Raw genomic sequence first — 19,068 nt, 5'->3', positions numbered from 1 at the left:
TGAATTCACAAAATCAGAAAGCAGTTCTGAGAGTTAATATTGAGAGTTAAGATCAGCTATTGTTGAGGAACTACAAATAAAAGAGGAAAAGTCTAGAAGGTAAACACACAGATGTTTTATCTTAACAGCCAACACAAACTTGTTAGATTTCAATTTATTTGTGATTTATGAAAAGAGATTGTGAGACGTTTGAACAAACAATTCCTTCAAATTTGACTATTTTTGAAAAACATGCTATATAGTTACATCATAAAGCTGTTTTCATTGCCTGCAGACCAATGTTGCTAAGCTGGCTGTCCGTCTGGCCTAAGTTTCTATGCTGCAAACAATAGAGAGACTGCTGTACAAGCAAACATCACATTTTGACTTTACTAATTAATTTCAGTCAATATTTGCTACTGAAAGAAGAAGATAGAAGAAGACCATAGACAACAGAGGAGATTTCATATGGGTTACCCTGAAACATTTTGACTGGCTAGCACGGTACGTCACCTTTTCCTGCATCTAGTGCATTAGGAAATCGGAAATCAGGAGTAAAGAGCTTGGAAACAATCGAAAGACTGCTGAGCAAGGAAACACTGCGTTTTTACTTTTTTCCTTTAAGTACATCTATATTTGCTACTGAGAGAAGACACTACAGACAACAATGGCTAATGACAACTAATGCTCAACATAAAGAAAAAACACTTTTTAAATAAAAACATTGATATCTGTTATATATATGTATCTTAGCTGTCAATCATACATTGCCTGTATGTCTCAGGCATCGAGGCAGGACAGTCAATGACTTTCACTTTCCATTCTGCACTTCTTTCTCTTTATAAAATCTAATGGTGGGGGGGGGATATCAAGCCCTGCGACACAAACCATTGCCCAGGTCAGGGTGGTGCCAGCTATAACAAATACCTATGGGACCTAATATCCAGAATGCTCAGGACCTGGGGTTTTCCGGATGAGGAAATTTGGATCTCCATGACTTAAGTCTGCTAAAAACCATGTAACTATTGAATAAACCCAATAGGACTGTTCTGCCCCCAATAAGGGGTAATTATATCTTAGTTGGGATCAAGTACAGGTACTGTTTTATTATTACAGAGAAAAGGGAATCATTTAACCATTAAATAAACCCAATAGGGCTGTTCTGCCCCAATAAGGGGTAATTATATCTTAGTTGGGATCAAGTACAGGTACTGTTTTATTATTACAGAGAAAAGGGAATCATTTAACCATTAAATAAACCCAATAGGGCTGTTCTGCCCCCAATAAGGGGTAATTATATCTTAGTTGGGATCAAGTACAAGGTACTGTTTTATTATTACAGAGAAAAGGGAATCATTTAACCATTAAATAAACCCAATAGGGCTGTTCTGCCCCAATAAGGGGTAATTATATCTTAGTTGGGATCAAGTACAGGTACTGTTTTATTATTACAGAGAAAAAAGGAAATCATTTTTAAAAATTAGAATTATTTGCTTATAATGGAGTCTATGGGAGATGGCCTTTCCGTAATTCGGAACTTTCTGGATAACGGATTTCTGGATAAGGGATCCAATACCTGTATAACTGTAGGTAAATAGTTAAGACCACTATATGGGGATTACCCTGACAGGGCATGGTGGCTTGTCAATTTTATGATCATAACCTTGTAATGATATGTTCTATTTTAGTAAATACATAAACTTGCATACATACTAAATGACTAGTGCAACAGGGGACCAGGGGGGATCAATCCTCTCTCTTTTGTATGCCTTTAGCTAATTTGGCCGGATCAGTCGTACTTCCATTCTACGTAGCCTTGGAGTGCTCTCACAACCCCCCTTATCTGTGTATTTTGTATTTTAGCCAAGTTATTTGCAGGAAGAATGGTCAAACTTCGATATGGTTGTAGCACCCCCACACCTGTCCCTTTAATGGTGGTCTTATTCCTTTAAAAATGGTTGTTGGTCTGGACAGTCTCTCTCCTTTAAAAGCTGCAAGCGGGGGAGGATTAAGCCTGTGAAACCAATGCTTTGGTCTTGGCAATCTTGATGCCAGCCTATGAAAAATATGACTTTTGGTAAATAGTCACTGTAAACTGCCACGTGGAGTTTACCTTGATGTTATATGATGGCTTTCCAATTTTATGGTCATAGCTCTGCAACTAAAACCCCCCAGGGAATGTATATTTTTAAGTTAGCCTTGGAGTACACCAAAACCATTCCCCCCTTTCTTGTGTTGCTTTCCTTATTGCCTTTCTCATAATATCTAGGTTCCCTTGCTTGAGGGTAGTACCACCACAAATTTACTGGGGTTTTGTAGTAGCTTTGAATAAAACGTGGGGAACTTAAGCTTATAATAACAACTAGAAAGGGAAGTTTCAGAACATACTTCATGTTGGTTTGAAAATTGGTCACTGAATGAAATCTGATCTGTTGTTGGCTCCGCCCACTTTTTCTAACCTTGGACCACAGTTATATAGTAAAAACCACTGTGCAAAGTTTGGGGACCTTGGTTTTAATAGGGTCTGAATGGCAGCAATTTATATTTCCCCACTGAAAGTCAACGAGTGACATCTGATTGGCAGTTGGTGGCTCCACCCCCTTTTTCTAACCTGGAACTGCAATTAGCCAGTGACTAACTCTGCAAAGTTTAGGGACCCTACGATTAATAGTTAAAGAATGGCAGCAGTTTAAATTTAAACCAATAAAAGTCAATAGGTAAATTGTGATTGGTTGGTGTGCCCACTTTTTCTAACCTTGAGTTGAAGTCACCCAGTGACAATAAAATCAATGGATGAAATCTGATTAGCTGTTAGTTGCCCAACCCTCTTTTCCTATTTTTGAACAGCAGTCCCCCAGTGACCAACTTTGCAACATTTGAGGACTCAGGCATAAAAATTGTGGGACTGACAGCATTTTACACTTCACCAATAAAAGTAAATAGGTGAAATGTGATTGGTTGTTGGTGGCTCCCTCCACTTGTTCTAACCCTGAATACACAGTCAGCCAGTGACTGACTGTGCAAAATTTAGGAGCCCTGACATAAATAGTGTGAGAAAGGCAGCATTTTAAATTTAAACCCCAAAAATTCAATAAGTGAAGTCTGATTGGCTGTTGGTGGCTCCACCCACTTTTTAAAACCTAAAAATGCAGTCCCCTAGTGACCCTGGTGTTAATACTGTGAGAATGGCAGCAGGTTGAATTTCCCCATTGAAAATCAATAGTTAAAATCTGATTGGCTGTTGGTGGCTCCACTCACTTTTTCTAACTCTGAACTGCAGTTACCTGGTGACTAGCTCTGCAAAGTTTGGAGACCTTAGTATTAATATTTAAAGAATGGCAGCAGTTTAAATTTAAACGTATGAAGTCTATAGGTGAAATCTGATTGGCTGTTGTTGGCCCCACCCACTTTTCTAAACTTGGAACGTAGTCACCCAGTGACTGACTGTGCAAAGTTTGGGAACCCTGGCATCAAACCAATAAAATCTGATTGGCCGTTGGTGGCTCCCCCCACTTTTTTGCAAAACTAAAACTGCAGTCCCCTAGTGACCAACTGCACAAAGTTTGGGGACCCTGGGGTTAATACTGTGAGAATGGCAGCAGGTTGGATTTCCCTATTGAAAGTCAATAGTTAAAATCTGTGTTGGTGGCTCCGCCCACTTTTTCTAACCTTGAACCGCAGTTACCTGGTGCCTAACCCTGCAAAGTTTGGGGGCTACGGTGTTATTACTGTGAGAATGGCAGCAGGTTGGATTTCAATAGGTAAAATCTGATTGGCTGTTCATGCTCCGCCCACTTTTGGGCATCCAACAATGCAATCCAACAATCATCATATTTTCATTCAGGCTGACCCCATGACTGTGTGATTCAAGTTTGGGGAGAGTAGCCTCAAAGCTGTAAGGTTGGCAGCAGTTTAAATTTCCCCATTAAAGTCAAAGGGGGAATAAGCTGAAGTTGAAGAACAGTAGGTTGGGGTTTTTCAACCCAACACAATGAAGAAAGAATATAGCTGCACAGTCAGACGATTACAGGAAGGAGCAGATATGTTTTCAATAGTTTCCAATGAATGTACTCAGCAGAAAATCATTAAAATAAACCCCCTCCCTCCATTACATTTACAGATACAAGACACAAGATGGGACATACCATGTGTGGCTAAGTGCAGCAGTGTACAGTCTCTACAAGGCAAATGGATGCCCTTTAGAAATACAAAAGGGGGCGCTGCAGCACCAGTGTGCAAATACAAGCTACCAAACCGAATGAAAAGGGGTAGAGTCATTTTGTGTCTAACCAGTGTTTTTAAATGAATAATTTCAGGGATAGAGATGTACAGCACACAGTTACACAGAAGGACAAATACACAGCCTTATTAAAATAAATATATTTTGCACTTTTCTGCCATTAATCATATTACACAGCTTTATAAACAGACCCTTTCCTCTAATACTCAAAAAATAAGGCTACATATTTTAATAATGTAACTTCAAAAATATGTTTTTAAAATTTTTAATGGCACAGTGAATGATTTACTATGTAAACAGTGTCATTTAGAAATAAAAAGTGCCCCATATAAATCATGATAGAATCTCTTTAATTTGTTACTACCGGCATATTCAGACCTGCCTACAGTCTAGTTAAAGGTGCTGGTATGTACATTTAGCTAAAGCTGGTTATCCACATATTAGTGCATTTATCTACAGTAACCACCACAAAGCTGAATAATAGAAAAGAATTGAGATTTCATGCTAGGTGTGTCCTTTGTTTAGAGGCTTATCCATAGTAATACTGTACTTGAATAAAGATTTATTATGCCATTAAATAGAATTACAAGGTTGTATGCCTTCGATAGCTATAAGATCTATTACATGTAGTGATGAGCAAAATTTTTTGCCAGGCATGGATTCACAGCGAATTTCTGTGTTTCGCCATTGGCGGATTGTTTTGCAAAACAGGCACAAAAATTTGGCGATGGAAAATTCAAAACACTGCAAAAAATTGTTGCAAATGTCAAAAGAAATTGTCGTGTAGGCCAGAAAAATTACACCGTCAAAAAAAAATTGTTGCATGCGTCAAAAAAAAATCAGCAAAACGGCACAGATTTGCTTATCACTCATTATATGTAATGCTTGGGACCTAGGCTTTTCCAGATAAGGGGGTTTTCTGTCATTTAGATCACCATACCTTAAGGGACACATTTACTAAAACTCTAACATTTCTAATTTTTTTTTTATTTTTAAAAATTCAAATAAACTCATTTGCCTGGATGTCCGACATTTATTTAAAATTCTGAACTGAAAAAGCCTGTGCAGGAAAAAGTCCCAGAAAAGTCACTATTGTTACTTTTTCGAATTGTCCCACAAAAAAACCAGTGTGAAGTTTCAGAGCAAAGCAAGGATCCTCCAGGGAAGGGATTTCTGCCATTGACTTCTACATGATCTCAGCAAGTTTTAGTTGGTGAATTGTTGGATTCGGATTTTTAGCTGTTTTGTGGCATAGTAAATCTCAGAAAAGTTGCATATTTTTTGCCTGTGGCTTTTAGTGCTAAAAATCCAATTCAGAAAAAAAAATCTGTTAGTTAATGGCCCCTTAATAATAGGATTGTTTCGCCCCCAATATGGATTCATGTAGCTTAGTTACCATCAAGTACAAGCTACTGTTTTATAATTACAGAGAGGGAATCATTTAAAAAAACAGAATTATTTGCTTATAATGTGTTTCCAGTAATTTGGAGCTTTTCTTGAGCTTTCTGGATAATAGAACCCCATACCCATACTTTTATTTTCCAGCATTATTTTATATTTTAGCTGTTCTCTTAACAAAACACAAAGTCACCTTTTCTACTTATTGGGGTTCCATTTGATTCAAATATCATTAAGAGTTGAACTTGTATAATACATGTTGGGATCCCCAACCTTTTATACCTGTGAGCCACATTCAAATGGAAAAAGTGTGGGAGCAGCACACACCTGGGGGTGCAAATAAGGGCAACATTTGACTATTTGTTAGCCCCTATGTAAACTGGCAGCCTACAGAAGGCTCTGTTTGGCTTTACACTGGGTTTTATGCAACCAACACTTGCCTCCAAGCCAGAAATTCAAAAACAAGCAAATACTTTGAGGCCACTGGGAGCAACATCCAAGGGGTTTCTTGATCACTGCAGTAAAATGGACACCTGAACAGATTTAAAAAAAATATCAAAGTTTTTTTTAATAGCCGAAGTGTTTTGCTCTGCACAGCTCCCAAGCTCCTTCCCTGGAAGCCATGCACTCATGCACATCCATGCACACAGAAACTAGGACTTAATATGTCATGTAATGAGTGACTTTTTGTAATGAGTTAGTGTTTCCAAGATGTGATGATACGTAAGTCAGTACTTGTCCAGACCCACCCACTACATTGCACATGTACTTAGTACGGCAAGGTTGTTGAGCTCCTAAGTGCTGATATTTCAAAGATTAATTCTATATGCAGAACATTTCCCAGTAAGAAGCCTCTTGGCATAGTGACTACTTGCACTCTATCCCATTGGCAGATTGCAGGTGGAACTAAGCAGCTTCCTGAAAACATGGGGCTTTGATGTGATTGGTTGGGTGGCAATTGGCTTATGGATAAGGTGAATAATATGTTTCTGGGTTGGAGGATTGCTTTAAGCAGAATAGGAGGGACAGGGTAATAATAGGGTGGTGCCTTGAGTAACCCTTGATTGATTGGTCATGTTACTAATGGGTGGGGGTCAGTGTGTATATGGCTGTCCAATAAATATTCATAATTTTGTTATGAATTTGTTCCTAAACAAAATTGTGATATATGGTACATTAATGGTAATGGCTTTACTGATCAATACATATCTATCTATCTATCTATCTATCTGGCTATCTATCTATCCTCTATCTGTCTGTCTGGCTACCTATCTATCATCAAATTTACAAGAGAACCCCCCCCCCCCCCCCCCGGCTCTGCTGTCGGTACTGTTGGATTTAGCAGCAAGTTTCCAGTGGAAGTCTAAGGGATTTTTTTATTTACCATATAGGCCACTGGGCCACGGTAGATATGGCCCTGACTGTTGTCATAATAAGACGTGAATGTGTTTGCCTGAAAGCAGTGCATAATATTGTGCACAGAGGTGTCACTGCAAAAAAAAATGTCTGAAAAAGTTATTAGCATATTTATCTCTGACTTTATGTCAGGGATTTTAGATATACCCTCAGGCTGACAGTTTCCCACAAGCCAAAGTCAGATCTGTTACCCTTTTATGTGAAAGGCTCATTAGCATTTAGTACGCCGCAGGTTGGAGATGCCTGTGGCTGATTTAGCAATGAGAGTGAGAAAGTATTACTAAGTTACTGAAAACAGAAAAACCCAACTTTTAAACGACAGAACATTGAAATGTCAGCCTGTTTAAGAGAGAAAATTACATGGAACTATTAAAGCTTGTGTACAAAATTACATGTTTTGTCATAAAAGTAACTAACAGTGTAAAAAAATATATGTGAGTTTAGATAAAGAGCTGTCTAAAAGCCTTGTGTTGCTAGCTACCTAATGTAGCTTCTCCAAATGGGAAAAGTAAATGCACGAAAAAAAAGTGGCAAGTTCTCTTTAATGGGAAACTGTTTTAAAACAATCACTAACTTGTAGTAGACATGTAGTAATTCTATTTAACATACAGTATGCTTTATTATTTTAGTCATGTACTTTCTCAGCCTAACATTTCCCTCCTACTACAGTTAGGTATCTGTTATCCAGAATGCTCTTGACCTAGGGTTTCTCCAATAAGGAGCCATTCCGTATATTGGACTGGGGGTCCGTATAGGGCTGTGGGGCCCTTGGGCTGTTAGAGAATGCCAAAACATATGATGTAGCCTTTCCACCCGAATCCTTTCTCAAGCTTTAGTTCTCCTTTACGAAGCAAAGTGGTTCCTGGAAAAGTTACATCACAAACGCGGCTCCTGTTCATATTGCTATAAATGTTTTACTACACCATACTAATGTACTGTAGTACAATTACTTCAAGGGTCTTAGTAAATAGTTTTAATGAGCAATATTAGCTAAAATCTAATGGGAACTGGATACATGCTTTAGTCTTGTAATTACAATAACCCAAAGAAGATTCTGGCTATAATATAACAAGGACAGACAGGCTCCATCTGACATTTATTTCAATAGTAAATAATCACAAAGATTTATTTTTCCATTTTGCAGCTCTTTTGAGTTAGGGAATGGTGTGGTTTTCTCTCCCAGGAGAGAGAGAAATTAAGGCTTTTTGGGCAATAAATCACACTGATTCTTTTGCAGTGAGTGAATTGTTGGTTACAATGTTCAGAAATTAAACATAATGGGAATTGTTCCACCAAGTGACTTTGACTGATTAATGAATCAGCTCATAGACTTCTGACATTAACTTTACATTATTAGCAGTTCCTATTAATATTGACGTAGTGACAAGAAATAAATGAAACATAGAAAATAAGCATAATTGTCCACTGCAAACTCAGTGGTGTCCATCAGGGTAGGTTTGAGGCATGGTGCTCCCTGGCATTCTAAAAACACATCCAATAGCTGTACTTACATAAATACATGTATGTACTTATTGTACAGCGCTGCGGAATATGGTGGCGCTTTATAAATAAATGTTAATAATAATGTATGTGCCATTTCACAACCCACATCACCGACATTACAAATGATGCTGTGTTGAAACACAAAAAAAACGTGCGTGTGTGTCCATGTATTGTTCCAGAGTTATGGATGAGGTGCCACTGGCACATTGAGAGCTAATCTGGGGGCAAGCAGTGGCCCTCCTAGTACTAACAAAACCGAAGGGACTAACCAATACCATATCTAGAGGGTTTATTTGGATAAAGAGGAGAATCTTGTTTGAAGATTAGCTCTAGCAATATTGCAATGTCTAAATACTGTACCTTGGCCCAAATAATATAGCATGGTACAGAGTTCTTATCCAGAACACCCATTATGCAGAAAGCTCTGAAATACAGGAAGGCCATCTCCAATAGAGCCCATTAAAAGCATATAATTCCCATTTTTAAAATTTTCCTTTTTCTCTGTAATAATAAACTGTACCTTGTACTTTAGCCCAACTACGGTATAATTAATCCTTACTGGGGGCTACACAATCTTATTTGGCATAATAAATGTTTAAATTATTTTTAGTAGACTTAAAGGAACAGTAACACCAAAAAATGAAAGTGTATAAAAGTAACTAAAATGTAATGTGCTGCTGCCCTGCACTGGTAAAAGTTGTGTGTTTACTTCAGAAAGTCTACTATAATTTATATAAATAAGCTGCTATGTAGCCATGGGGGCAGCCATTCAAAGGAGAAAAGGCACAGGTACATAGCAGATAGCAGATAAAACACTATTATAACTTATCTGTTATCTGCTATGTAACCTGTGCCTTTTCTCCTTTTCCAGCTTGAATGGCTGCCCCCGTGGCTACCCAGCAACTTATTATATAAATTATAGTAGTGTTACTGTAGCAAACACACCAGTTTTACCAGTGCAGGGCAACAGTGCATTATATTTTTATTACTTTAAAGCTATTTCATTTTTTGGAGTTACTGTTCCTTTAAAATATAGTAATTACAGAGAAATTCCTTATCCGGAAAACCCCAGGTTCCTGAAATTCCCAGTAGCCCATACCTGTATTATGTTCTTTGCTTGTCTGGGTAAGACCAATGGAAGTTCATAAAACATGACATTAAACAACAACCAAAATGCATTTTTGGACAATACTGCTTTTTAACTCATCAGTACAGGTATAGGACACGTTACCAAGGTTATTCTGGATAAGGGATCAGTAATTTGGATCTCCATACCTTAAGTCTACTAAAAAATCAATAAAACATTTATTAAACCCAATAGTTTGTTTTGCATCGAATAAGGATTATTTATATCTTAGTTGGGACCAATTACAAGGTACTGCTTTATTATTACAGAGAAAAAGGAAATCAGTTTTAAAATTCTGAATTATTTGATTTAAATGGAGTCTTTGGGCGACTGCCTTTCCATAATTCGGAGCTTTCTGGATAATGGGTTTCCAGATAAGGGATCCCATACCTGTACAAATCTGCTGTTTCTCTATTCCAGAGGTAGGATGGATTACCTACATCTCAGGTGCCTAAAATAAAGGTCAGTTTGAGTAACATTTGGAGTAAATGTAAATTATTGCTGCATATTCTCAGAGTACAAAATTGCTATATGACTCTAATTCTAAATCAAGGGGAGGCCCAACAAAGTAGAGGTGGGAAGATAAAAGATGAAATGAGAAATTGTATACTATATATAGTCACTATATATTGTGTTGTTTTATGTGACTGCTTATTTGTGCTAGTGTTTTTTTGTATAATGCAAGTATAATACACTGTTTTATACATTGCATAATGAGCCACGTAGCAGGTACTTTTGGGAATAAAGAGTTATATAACACATGCAGAACACATTGAAGTTGAATGAGTTTGTCTATTCAGCTTGATGCTTCCTGGGTTTCGTACTGAAATGCTGGCAAATACAAACAGACTGCTCTTTCTTGGTGAATGCCACTCACAATACTAATGAGAGATTCAAAGAAGGGAGCAGAATGCAACACAATGGAAATTCTTCATGGTTTGTCAAAATAAATAAGCATTCTAATACCAGACTGGGGTGTATGGCTCCCATTTTGTAACGTTGCACACACAGTGCACCATTCACTCATTTAATTGTGGGCAAGTAGTTCTTAGGGCCAAATCCTCCTCTCCTGATTGTGTAGATTATTTATATGCAGTGCTATCTCTATGTTTGTGTGTGTGTATATTTATATGAACCGGGGTAGTTGGCACCCATTCTGTTTCTGCGTCCCTAGCGAAATTTATCCCCAGACACTGATCTCAGTGCATTATTTTTTAGACCCCCAAAGAGAGCAACTGGCTGACCTCTGGTTATACTGTCTCACTACAGACTGCTGCTCACCATGATGAATTATATTTGACCTTGATCACTGCTATTTTTGATTGACTATTTTTTTTGGCTTTAACTGCTGCCATATTTTGATCAATTGAATATGGACTGAAATTTCATTTTTTGGTTGATGCTATTGCTGCTAATTGTGATTGTTTTTTATGATAATGAATCCTTGGTAACGAATTCTATTAATTGATCATGTTAAATTATGTACTTTGAGACTACGGAATAGTTATATGTTTTTAGAATTTTATTGTAGTCTGGTCAGCAACAAGGTTATTTATATTTAAAATTAAGTATTAAATTGATATTAATAACCTGTGGCATCTTCATTTTTAAATGATGTACATTTCCTGATCCCATCAATAGTCAATCATTTTCTGTTCTTTTCCATGTTCTTCTACAAAATGGTCATGTTCATTACAGAAACATTCCATAACAATATAAGGCAGAAAATAGCCAAATTGCACCATTTAGCAATAGGGGCAGAGTATGATATTTGGAAACAGCGGGTAGATCTTTCCATTATTCATTAGTGTCACCCTTGGATTCCACTTAGGATCAGATAAGGAGCATTTTCAATGCATTTAAATGTGATTATAGAAAAAGCACATCATTCTGCACTATGATGATTTAGTGTGGCACTTGCTGAGCACAGCCAGATGATTTGTTCTTTAAGCAAATTTGTAATGCTTGTTAGAACTTTATATTGGTCAAAGATTACTGCTTGGGACATTTAGATATTCCTATAAATAGCTGTTCTTAGCCTCTTCATATTTTTACCTACATACATAATTCATGATAACTTCCCACTGCAAAGCAGCAACATTATTTTTTGATGGAATAGATTTTATTTTATAGAATTTTTAAGATACTTGAAAAAATTAGAAAGTTATAGCACGCACTGTTCTCTTTGGTATGGGGCACTTTATCACAGATACAGATGCTTTTGTAGGGGGTATCAAATCAAGGAGCCCCTACCAGAATGGAGCCCTTAATTCTATGAAACCTATCTGCTGCAAGTTTTATTAATTAATGGGAGAGCTTTATAGTATACCTTTTAATGATGTTGGATTTTTGTTTGTGGAAACAGGGCCATGCAATCCTGTCACAATTGTAGGGAAATGGTTCACTCTATACAGCTCTCTGGGATTCTAGGCTTGAAGGTATTTGTGGATCTGGAGCTGCCCCAGCACTTTTCTAGTAAGGCACTCATTGAATGTGGATAAACCAGTGCAGTGGACTCTATGGGTAATGAGGTGGCCTTTTCTTTGCTGGCACTTTGGGGCAGTGGTAACTAAACAAATACTGATTGATGCTGTCTGTGCCTTCCAATGAGTTCAATAGGTAAATAGCTGCAATATTTACATAGCTAAAGTCAATACAGAGCAGAGCTGGACACAGCTTTCCTTGGAATTTTAGAGCAACAATAAGATAGATAATGTGAGGTTGGTAGAGGTAGCTTGTATGGTAGCTTTTTAGACTGTCAACCTTTACTCAGCAGTCTTTGAGCACCCTCTCCCTAAGGATAGTTCTGAGTTTAGGGGTGGGGTGCTTAATAGTTATAACCTTACTCTACCCTTTCTGGTGCTAGCATGAATAGAAGACCAAGATGGCAAAATGGTAACGGTGGTATCAGTGTAGCCCACCTTATATTTATTGTATAGTTATCGTCCAACAACATATAAAGGGCAATTTTGAAAATCTCTTTTCTGCTGGGCCACTACACAACTAAAGATTCATATTCTGCATACAGTATGCTCTATGTACTGTGTTATAGCACCTTGCTAGTTACATTTTAAGAGAGGGTTTAAAGATCCTAATACTTTTTCAACTATTGTTACACTTTTGTCTATTAATACACCCAATATGTCGGATTGTCATCTTAACAGCTAGAGAAACCTGCAGGGTGGAATGTGGTGAATGAAAACATTGTGCAGAGATACAGTGATCATTCTAAGGCTAAATGGCAAGTGCACAATCAACACAAAACTGACATAACGTAATAAAGCTTGAGGAGCATTTGGTTGGTATGTGCAGTAGATAAACCTGTTTTATACCTGAGTATGGAAGGTTTGCTGGAGATGGTCATGGGGCATATTTATAGAGGTGCCTAGACTATTGTATGGGGGTGTTGGGGTTTGGTGCCTAAAATGAAAAAAAAGCACTCTGCCCCCTGCTTCCTGCAGACAAGGAAGTAGTTCATCTGGACACAGCTGGAGGATCTGTAGGAGAACAAAAAACACAAATGAATCATAAGAATGGAATAAGTAACCCAAGACCTATTGTATATACTGGGTGTGCACTTGTATGAATAAATTCAAGTTTTAACACTAGTGCTGCAGCGGTATCTGCCCAAGGAGAAGAGAACCCGTTTGAAATGCACAGCACAGCAGCACTAAAGGGACTAGGCACACAGAAAGACATTACTGAGGCCAGTATGGCAGCTACAGGCTGTGATTGACAGTAGCCCATTAGTCACTGAATTGTTTGTGCAGCTCTTGGATCCCATCAGCTAATCAAGATCCTGATAACACAAGCAACCTGACATGTAAAAAGTTATATTATTATGTAAAAAGTTATATTATTATGCATGTTTAGTAGCATGCGTAGTCATTATACTTCTGTTGTGTGACATCTCTGGAAAAGTCCCCTTTTTTCAACTCTAGGCCCAAAAGAGGAGTAATTAATCTCTAGAGATAAGGGCAGGTCAGAACAGTCAGATAATAGGTGTGAAAGAACACTCTCTGGTCATCAGGGCTACAAAGCATAGGTCAAGTCCCAGGGGATCCTAATAGATAAAGAACATGAAGCATGATGGAACATGTAAGTATAACTCCTTGTGTAGTGGGTAAGCTAGGCCTTATTCATGGGGATGCCTCCTTTCCCCAAGAGTAAGGTGCAACTCTTTGTGCGCCACCCTATAGCACAAAGAGCTGCACCTCAGGGTGCAACCAGCATGAACAAGTGCAAAATACAGGGTTCTTTGTACCCATTTTTTGCATTTTTAAAGTTGCCCCATAAGTTAAATGAGACCCAATGTATTGTCGGAATACTTGCATTCAAAGAATTGAACAACAGATGTTAACTATGCTTGCCAAGGAGATGAATTCTGCTTAATCCCATCTTTAACACACATAAGGCAAAGAATATACTGGCTACTCACTGGAAAAGTAACTGAAATTCAATTGACTTTTTAACTTCCAGCACAGAAGCTCTTATTCCCAAGATTGGAGTCTCATTTCAAGTTACAGCATGTGTTTCCCTCCAGATGGAACATCTACCCTCTGTATGGTTATATTTTTAATATTTCAATTATGTATGCGGTTGAAAAGTATATAATAGGGTGCTCAACTTTGGAATCAAACACACTGTAATATATTAGAGTATTAGGATTAGTGTGTTCTACTTGAGCACGTATTGTCTCACAGAAGGATTTCGCTGCTGAGCATGCTAATTATAGCCATGACAATAAGGCATATTCAATTAATCCCTGCTAGAAATGTCACTAATCCCCCACTTCAAGCAGCATTTATTCACCTATGCAACTGTCCAATTCAAACATAATGGGGGGTCATTTCTCAACACTGGGCATATTTGCCCATGGGCAGTAACCTATGACAACCAATCAAATTGTTGCATTCATTGTTCTACATGCGGCTGGCTGAAAAAAAGCCAATCATTAATTGGTTGCTATGGGTTACTGCCAATGGGCAAATTTGCCCAGTGTTGATAAATGAGCCCCAATGTGTCTCTCAGTGCTTCATTGCAAGGCAATTTAATCTGTCTAAGAAAGGTAAGAATGAATATGGACAATTTAAATAGAGAAACAAGAAACATTTTATCTCGGTCCTGTATATTTAAAGGAACACTAAAAAATAAAAATGTTTTAAAATAATTAAAATATAATGTACTGTTGCCCTGCACTGGTAAAAGTTGTGTGTTTGCTTCAGAAAGACTACTATAGTTTATATAAATACCCTGTTGTGTAGCCATGGGGGCAGCCATTTAAATTGAAAAAAGGAGAAAAGGCACAGGTTACATAAGAAGATAACAGATAACTGCGTAGAATACAATGGGAATCTATGCTACTTATCTGTTATCTGCTTAGTAACCTGTGCCTTTTCTCCTTTTTTCAATTTAAATGGCTGCCCCCATGGCTACACAGCAGGGTATTTATATAAACTGTAGTAGTGTTTATGAAGTAAACACACAACTTTTACCAGTGCAGGGCAATAGTACATTATATATTAATTATTTTTATACACTTTCATTTTTTGGTGTTACTGTTCCTTTAAGCCATGACGCTAGCTATGAAGGATGGTACAACTATTCCTTGTGATCTCAATGGAGACCCCAGTTTTGCCTATGCATAGTTTTGTGCCTACTTTTGTGCAAGTTGATTGGTCTCTTTCTTTCCTTGCCATGCAAATATAAAGCATTCTGTGTTCCGTGTCCTTGGACGCAATTCCTTTTACTTTACCTACGGAAAATTAAATATTCCTCTCTTTTTTCCAGGACTTTGAACATAAAAGATAAAGTTCATTAAAGCTAATTTACTAGCAAATTATTTTCTTCTCATTATGGCACTAAAACATATCAAGCAGTGAGATAATTCCCTCTCTGACCACAACCCAGCCAATCTTACCATTACAGTTCTGCCTAGCCATTTACCTCAACATGTTTGCCACACAATCCTTGCCATAAAGCAAGGCAGGACTGTTGCTCTTGTCAGGAAAAAACAATAGTTTGTAGTGTGTACCAAGATATAGAATTACCTATGCTACCTGGCTCCCCTGGTTCAGTAGTGGAGCTGGCAATTCCTTGGCTACCAGTTGTGTGAGGGATGTGTAAGGGTTGTGTAAGGGTTGTGTAAGGGTTGTGTGAGGGTTGTGTAAGGGTTGTGTGAGGGTTGTGTGAGGGTTGTGTGAGGGTTGTGTAAAGGTTGTGTGAGGGTTGTGTGAGGGTTGTGTAAGGGTTGTGTGAGGGTTGTGTGAGGGTAGCGAGGAATACATTTCACATTCAGTGACACAGTGAATAACATGGATATGAAATGCAGTCATGGCCATAACTGTGGCAGTGAAATCATGTGGGGAAGGAAATGTTTCATAAAAAAAGATGCAGAAATGAGACAACAGGTTTTCAAGAGTTTCAAGGCATGCTTATACTCAAACACATTATAAAGTTCTCTTAAATTTGCTCTATAATGAATACCTGAAATATGTGGATGTTTTTTCTTAAAACATAAATAATGAACGTGGCAGTTTTAGATTTTGGCTCCTATTCTACCTTAATCTTTTCCAGCTCAAACCCATCTAGTGCACCTCCGATTCCATTTGTGGTCCCTCCTTGGTTCCTCCTGCCATTTTCATTGCCTCATGTGAGTGTAATGTTGTTCCATCTATCCCTGCAAGAATGTTAAATGTTTATTTTAATATGCATTAAGCTTTTGGAATCCTTCTAAACATCCATCCATATTTTCCAGCCCCTGCTGCTAAACAACACACACACAGCCATCTATCCACTCACAAACATTCACACAAGCACAAAATCTAATTTGCTTTATACCTAAAGTCAAGCTCAAACAAGACCAACCCTGTCATTTCTTCTGACTAAGGAGTTAGAATATGTTTTTATTCATTTTTGTGCACATTTAAATGCTGGCAATTTGAGGCAGTCTTTTGTCTCCCTGAGTTTGTATGACAGGGCTATAGTCACACTGTTACTTTTTATAGTGCTCGTGCCATTGGGTTGGGTTCGAGGCTGCTGTTAAACCTGTGGTATTTTAGTAGACAAAGATGCACTTCCTTCTCATGTTTCATTTCACAGAAAGGGGTTGTGGGAGCACTCCAAGGCTAAATAGAGTATACAAATACAATGGAAGTGTGACTGATCTGGCCAAATTAACTACAAGCATACAAAAAGAGGGGGGATTGATCAATGCACATTCCCTGGTCCCCTGTTTAATAAGTAAATTGTCTATGCTAGTGCATGTATTGACAAATAACAGGGATTTTTAGTTACAAAATTATGATCATAAGATTGGTAAGCCACCATACCACGTCAAGGTAAACCCCGTATGGCAGTCCTATCTATTTACCTCTGGTCATATTTTTCAAAGGCTGGCACTCCCGTGCACTGTTGCCATTCTTGACCTGGGGGCTGGTTTGATTCAGAGGGCTTAGTCACTCCCATGCCTTCCCATGCAATTATGGGATTTATACTGATTACAGGTTTGTGTGACTTGGTGAGTATAACTCTCATGTCTGATGGATTACCTTAGTAAAGCAAACACACAGTGATGGACAGTTTATGTCATTATATGTAACTCATACTTAGCAAGGAAAGTTATGCTAAATTTTTATTTACCACTACAGTACAGTTATTTATTGGGGGTGTAGTATCTGCAGCCATTATTAAGGAAAAACAAATATCAGGTTAAGCTTGCGGCCATACTGGGGATTACTAGATTTCTATTTGCTATCATGAGAAAACTCACAAACATCACTGCCAACAACTATGGTACAAATGCCCATATGAGTGATAGGCCAGCACTGTACATATAGACCAAGTATTTTCTCAAGTGACTAGCTCAGAAACACCACCTGTTGCATTTCCCATGATAACTCCTCCTGAAACTCTGGGGCTAATTATCTGCAAAAATAGATTGGACTAACAAATGTTGCTTACCCACAGTGAGAAAGTTTCTTGTCTGGTCTAAGTCTGAACAGGGACAGACCACTTTGCAAAAAGCAGGATAATTAGATAAGGAACATATAATTGAACGTGGATTCTGCTTTCTTGCTTCTAAATCTCTTAGTATGAGTTGCATGAATTGCATATTACAATTTACAATGGCATGACTGTAAGATCACTTTACTTTATAGGATCTATAGCAGGGATCCCCAATCTTTTTAACCCGTGAGCAACATTTAAATATAAAAAAAGTTGGGGAGCAACACAGCCCCTATGTGAATTGGCAGACTATAGGAGGCTCTGTTTGGCAGTACCCATGGTCTGTATGCCTCCAAAACTTGCTTCCAAGCCAGAAATTAAAAAATGAGCACCTACTTTGAGGCCACTAGAAGCAACATCCGAGGGGCTGGTGAGCAACTAGTTGGGGATCACTGATCTATAGTCACATCAAATCACGTCAGGTTACCATGCCCTTAATTTAATACTGAATATAAATTGTATAAGGGCTAAACTCCACAGATTTTGTAGGATGGTGTCAGATCGACAGAAAGCATCCTGCAAGTCAGATGTAGTTGCATGAGTTAAAATATTATAGGACTGATAGAAAAATCCGATGTGTAAACTATGTGAAAGATTTGCCATCATTGAAATACACTGACTGTCAGATGGAGCCTCAGGAGCAAAACCTACCATTTGACTTTATTTGATCCAACTTTACATTACAGATGTGGAGATCATATTTTGTAGGATACAACAAAATCTTGTGCTGTTGCATGCTGTTGCATGGTGTTGCATGACAGGATCAAAAGACAAAATCTGATCCACATAATCTGATCAAAATCTCATGTAGATTTTAGCCCTAATAGGTGTAACAGAATTCTGCATCATTCTGAAATTCATTACCAATGGATGGGTATAAAACATGATTGTATCAACAATAAAAAAATAAGCACATTCAAGATAGTATATCCATTGTCTGGGTGCCTACATATGGTCTGTCTTTGTGTATCATGTTTATTATTAATGTGCTGATTAAATGTGTTCTTTTATATGATTCCCAATCAGTGTATGAATAATATACTCATTATCTGTGCTTAGATACCCAGCGGTGTTACAATACAGCAGGCACTCTCATTATCAGTGCATTGCTAAGCACCAATAAAAGGCAAACAAGCCTTCAGTATTTACCAGCAAAACACAAGTCAATTAGAATGTATTCATTCCCAGTAAAATTTACTAAGTACCCCCCCACACACACACACACGCACCTGATTTACCTTGGCTTGCACTTGCTTGAACCCTGTACGATTTCACGATTTCAGGCCCGTCAGTAGTGCCCATACACAGCCCGATTAGCTGCCGAATCGGTCTAAGGGACCGATATAGGCAGCTAGAATTGGCCCGTGAATGGGGACCTTTAACCTTGGGTACCCAGATG

The sequence above is a fragment of the Xenopus tropicalis genome, chromosome 6, assembly GCF_000004195.4.
Source record: "Xenopus tropicalis strain Nigerian chromosome 6, UCB_Xtro_10.0, whole genome shotgun sequence".
NCBI classification, from domain to species: Eukaryota; Metazoa; Chordata; class Amphibia; order Anura; family Pipidae; genus Xenopus; species Xenopus tropicalis.
This window is presented reverse-complemented; position numbering follows the sequence as displayed.